Source organism: Coregonus clupeaformis, unplaced genomic scaffold (genome assembly GCF_020615455.1).
Source record: "Coregonus clupeaformis isolate EN_2021a unplaced genomic scaffold, ASM2061545v1 scaf1165, whole genome shotgun sequence".
In the NCBI taxonomy this organism is placed as follows: Eukaryota; Metazoa; Chordata; class Actinopteri; order Salmoniformes; family Salmonidae; genus Coregonus; species Coregonus clupeaformis.
This window is the reverse complement of record NW_025534619.1, coordinates 1-5,120: the sequence shown is the minus strand read 5'-3', so window position 1 is coordinate 5,120 and position 5,120 is coordinate 1. Positions and strand designations below refer to the sequence as shown.

Here is a 5,120-nt window from a genome sequence, read left to right as displayed (position 1 = left end):
ACCATACTCAGCCTTCTGCCATAATCAGTTAATATCAAATTATTAGTGTGCATGTAAACGTACTCATTGTAAATACTGTGTTATCGTTACCTTTAACCACAAGGCAGTTCCAGGTCCAAACTCTACAAAGTGTAAGCGCAAAACTCCACAGTTGTATATTCCAATGTCCTCTGGCTTCATAGCAGATATAGTTAGGTGACATTTTCTTGTTTCTATCAATACAGCAAAACACCCATCCTTGAATTCATCAAAATATTTGAGATATTTGTAATAAATATCTGCCTTTGCCACACACTGGATTTTCTTGCCAGTGGTCATCTAGTACCATACCATGTGATCAACATTACTGGTTATATGGCATTCAACTGTCACGTTGTCCCCCAACTTTGCTGCTAGGAATGGAGCAGGCTGAGAAATCTCAGATGATTTAGTCACATCTGAAACAAAATCAGGTATTTCCATTGACAAAAAGACAGTATACCAAACACATATTATTGAACCTAGCTTGAAAGTAGACTTTCTTAGGAAATATGTCACTTACAAGAGTTGCAGAGAAGAAGAAAGACCAAGAGTTCAACCATCTTGTCCTCGCACCCTAGCTTTTTTTTTGGACTTTTCTGGAGCAGGGGTGATTTGTTTAGTGCATTCTGTACAAGTCGCTTTTCTAGGTTACAAGTAGAGCTATTTCCTAGTTTACTTAGATGTTATTTATGCACTAAAAGCAGTTGTTTTACCAGTCATCACAAGGCCTTCAAAGTTATTTCTAACGTATATGGATGTAGTTTCTGTTCAATGTGGTGAGGGTCTTCACATGTCTCACTCCTGCTGAAAGAACCTGACCTCAGAGTGCTCTGCATCCTCTCTGCTGGTCTTGGCTCTCTCTCTTCTGGAGGAGGAGCTTTTCTTGGTGGTGAAACTCACAGCTGCATAGTTTACCATGTCACTGTCTTGGTTCTGTGTGAGAGAAGTGGAGCCATAACAAGACATTAAACTGGTCACATCTACTAGATAAACCCTTTTGAGATGAAGAAAAAAGTGATACAACAAAGAGTTAACCTGATCAACTGGTGGGGTTGGTGATCTATCAGTTGCATCTTCAAATTAAAAACAAGAAGAAAATAACATGTTACAAATACAAGCAATCTCTCTAAAACAATCAATTTGGTTTAGACATTTTCAAAAAATATAGTCAATGAAAAATACCACAACAGCAAGTATATTAGTGTAACTAGTCATATGAATGAAATATGCAGAACAACAGCAAGCCTGCCTCTACCTTTAGGCCCCCTGGTCCTTTCATTGCATATCCCACATGTCAGTAGAATGATGACAATCACAAACACAATGTTTGATGTGACCAATGCAAGAGCAGTGTGAGTCATGGGGAAATCATACTCTGAAACCAAAGGATTACATGATTTACTATGCTCATTATCTATCAATGCAATATTAAATGAATATAAACAGAATCTCCTCACATGAGGCCACAGCACAGTAGTAAGTCCCAGCATCAGAGAGGCTGAGGTTCCTCTTGGGGAGGTTGTAGACACAGCTCTGTGTAGGAGACCCAGTCTCAGAGCTCTTCTCACACTGATCACCCCTGTCTCCATGGGTGAAAATTATTCCTGGACAGGATTCTCCTGAGCCATATCTGAACCAATAGATGCTGTGTTCTCCTACACAGGTCTCAGTTTAGAGTCACAGAGTCTCCTGGCTGGACTGACTCAGATAGAGGCTGCTGGAGCACAGACATGCTGTAGGACTGTGAGTCTGACGAGAGTGAGTAACTAAAGTAAGACTAAGTGGTTGAAAAATATGTCAAGCCATGTATTCATCACTAGCATTTGATGAAGCGGTTGTATGAACATATCAACATACAGGGCCACACAATTTGAAATTGAAGAAAGACATTGTGTTACCTTTGACAATTAAAACATTTCCCTCTCCAAATGTTTGCTCATAGATGGCTGTAATGGAACAATAGTATGTAGCTGAGTCCCCTGGCTCTGTCTTGGATATGGTCAAGTTACAGCTGTAGTCTCCTCTCCATCTCCAACCATTTCTACCCATAACAGACAGAACATCCACTTAATTTATCATATTCAAACTACATACTACAAATTATTTAAAAAGTAACTAAATTAAAATATCTTACACTTACCCAAGTTGATGTAAAACAAAAATACTTATCTTTTCATCATTGTAACGTTAGTTATTTCTGCACTGTGTAGTGTGTGTGTCTGACAGTGGGACTCTTGATATGCACCTTATATATTATGGCACTTTACATGTACCCATCATACAGTAGGAGGGAACACTAAAACAATAGATTTTATTGGATGACTACTCTGGCTTACCATAGTTTGAGCTTCCCAGGAATGACCTTATAAGAAGACAACATACAGAAGTTCAGAGTTACTTGATCTAGGCAATCAAATATTGGCTTTAACATTTACTGAAATTAATTCTCTTTTGATTTTTGGTCAGGAAACAGTGAAGGATCTCTATTGCTTCTAATACTACCAACCCCAACCCATCCCAGCCCAAGGGTTAAAATTATCCATTGTCATGGATCCCCCCGGTACTGCTGCTCATTCCGTTCACCAGTTCCGGAGGTCTACGTCACCGGCTTTCTAGGCGAAACTGACATGGATCATTACCACCAACCCCGGACTGTCTTGTCTCATTACGCACACCTGCTTCCCATTCCCCCTGATTAGTACATGTACAGTGGGGGAAAAAAGTATTTAGTCAGCCACCAATTGTGCAAGTTCTCCAACTTAAAAAGATGAGAGAGGCCTGTAATTTTCATCATAGGTACACGTCAACTATGACAGACAAAATGAGAAAAAAATATCCAGAAAATCACATTATAGGATTTTTAATGAATTTATTTGCAAATTATGGTGGAAAATAAGTATTTGGTCAATAACAAAAGTTTCTTAATACTTTGTTATATACCCTTTGTTGGCAATGACACAGGTCAAACGTTTTCTGTAAGTCTTCACAAGGTTTTCACACACTGTTGCTGGTATTTTGGCCCATTCCTCCATGCAGATCTCCTCTAGAGCAGTGATGTTTTGGGGCTGTCGCTGGGCAACACAGACTTTCAACTCCCCTCCAAAGATTTTCTATGGGATTGAGATCTGGAGACTGGCTAGGCCACTCCAGGACCTTGAAATGCTTCTTACGAAGCCACTCCTTCGTTGCCCGGGCGGTGTGTTTGGGATCATTGTCATGCTGAAAGACCCAGCCACGTTTAATCTTCAATGCCCTTGCTGATGGAAGGAGGTTTTCACTCAAAATATCACGATACATGGCCCCATTCATTCTTTCCTTTACACGGATCAGTCGTCCTGGTCCCTTTGCAGAAAAACAGCCCCAAAGCATGATGTTTCCACCCCCCATGCTTCACAGTAGGTATGGTGTTCTTTGGATGCAACTCAGCATTCTTTGTCCTCCAAACACGACGAGTTGAGTTTTTACCAAAAAGTTATATTTTGGTTTCATCTGACCATATGACATTCTCCCAATCATCTTCTGGATCATCCAAATGCACTCTAGCAAACTTCAGACGGGCCTGGACATGTACTGGCTTAAGCAGGGGGACACGTCTGGCACTGCAGGATTTGAGTCCCTGGCGGCGTAGTGTGTTACTGATGGTAGGCTTTGTTACTTTGGTCCCTGCTCTATGCAGGTCATTCACTAGGTCCCCCCGTGTGGTTCTGGGATTTTTGCTCAACGTTCTTGTGATCATTTTGACCCCACGGGGTGAGATCTTGCGTGGAGCCCCAGATCAAGGGAGATTATCAGTGGTCTTGTATGTCTTCCATTTCCTAATAATTGCTCCCACAGTTGATTTCTTCAAAACAAGCTGCTTACCTATTGCAGATTCAGTCTTCCCAGCCTGGTGCAGGTCTACAATTTTGTTTCTGGTGTCCTTTGACAGCTCTTTGGTCTTGGCCATAGTGGAGTTTGGAGTGTGACTGTTTGAGGTTGTGGACAGGTGTCTTTTATACTGATAACAAGTTCAAACAGGTGCCATTAATACAGGTAACGAGTGGAGGACAGAGGAGCCTCTTAAAGAAGAAGTTACAGGTCTGTAAGAGCCAGAAATCTTGCTTGTTTGTAGGTGACCAAATACATATTTTCCACCATAATTTGCAAATAAATTCATTAAAAATCCTACAATGTGATTTTCTGGATTTTTTTCCCTCATTTTGTCTGTCATAGTTGACGTGTACCTATGATGAAAATTACAGGCCACTCTCATCTTTTTAAGTGGGAGAACTTGCACAATTGGTGGCTGACAAAATATTTTTTTCCCCCACTGTACATGTACATTTTATGTATATGTATATATATATGTATGTATGTGTGTGTATATATATACACTGCAAAAAAATCAAGGGAACACTAAAATAACACATCCTAGATCTGAATGAATGAAATAATGTTATTAAATACTTTTTTCTTTACATAGTTGAATGTGCTGACAACAAAATCACACAATAATTATCAATGGAAATCAAATGTATCAACCCATGGTGGTCTGGATTTGGAGTCACCCTCAAAATTAAAGTGGAAAACCACACTACAGGCTGATCCAACTTTGATGTAATGTCCTTAAAACAAGTCAAAATGAGGCTCAGTAGTGTGTGTGGCCTCCACGTGCCTGTATGACCTCCATACAATGCCTGGGCATGCTCCTGATGAGGTGGCGGATGGTCTCCTGAGGGATCTCCTCCCAGACCTGGACTAAAGCATCCGCCAACTCCTGGACAGTCTTTGGTGCAACGTGGCGTTGGTGGATGGAGCGAGACATGATGTCCCAGATGTGCTCAATTGGATTCAGGTCTGGGGAACGGGCGGGCCAGTCCATAGCATCAATGCCTTCCTCTTGCAGGAACTGCTGACACACTGCAGCCACATGAGGTCTAGCATTGTCTTGCATTAGGAGGAACCCAGGGCCAACCGCACCAGCATATGGTCTCACAAGGGGTCTGAGGATCTCATCTCGGTACCTAATGGCAGTCAGGCTACCTCTGAAGCCGAGCACATGGAGGGCTGTGCGGCCCCCCAAAGCAATGCCACCCCACACCATGACTGACCCACCGCCA

General features: G+C 41.6%; 1 long non-coding RNA gene across 1 annotated transcript; it reads right to left on the bottom strand.

Annotated features, from left to right (window-relative positions):
- Nucleotides 1–634: 634 nt before the first annotated feature.
- LOC123486351 lies at nt 635–1,381 on the bottom strand. The gene is made up of 3 exons (XR_006659359.1): nt 1,277–1,381; nt 1,057–1,094; nt 635–954 (listed from the first exon to the last, which is right to left on the bottom strand). It is a non-coding gene; the product is annotated as an uncharacterized LOC123486351 (long non-coding RNA).
- Nucleotides 1,382–5,120: the final 3,739 nt, after the last annotated feature.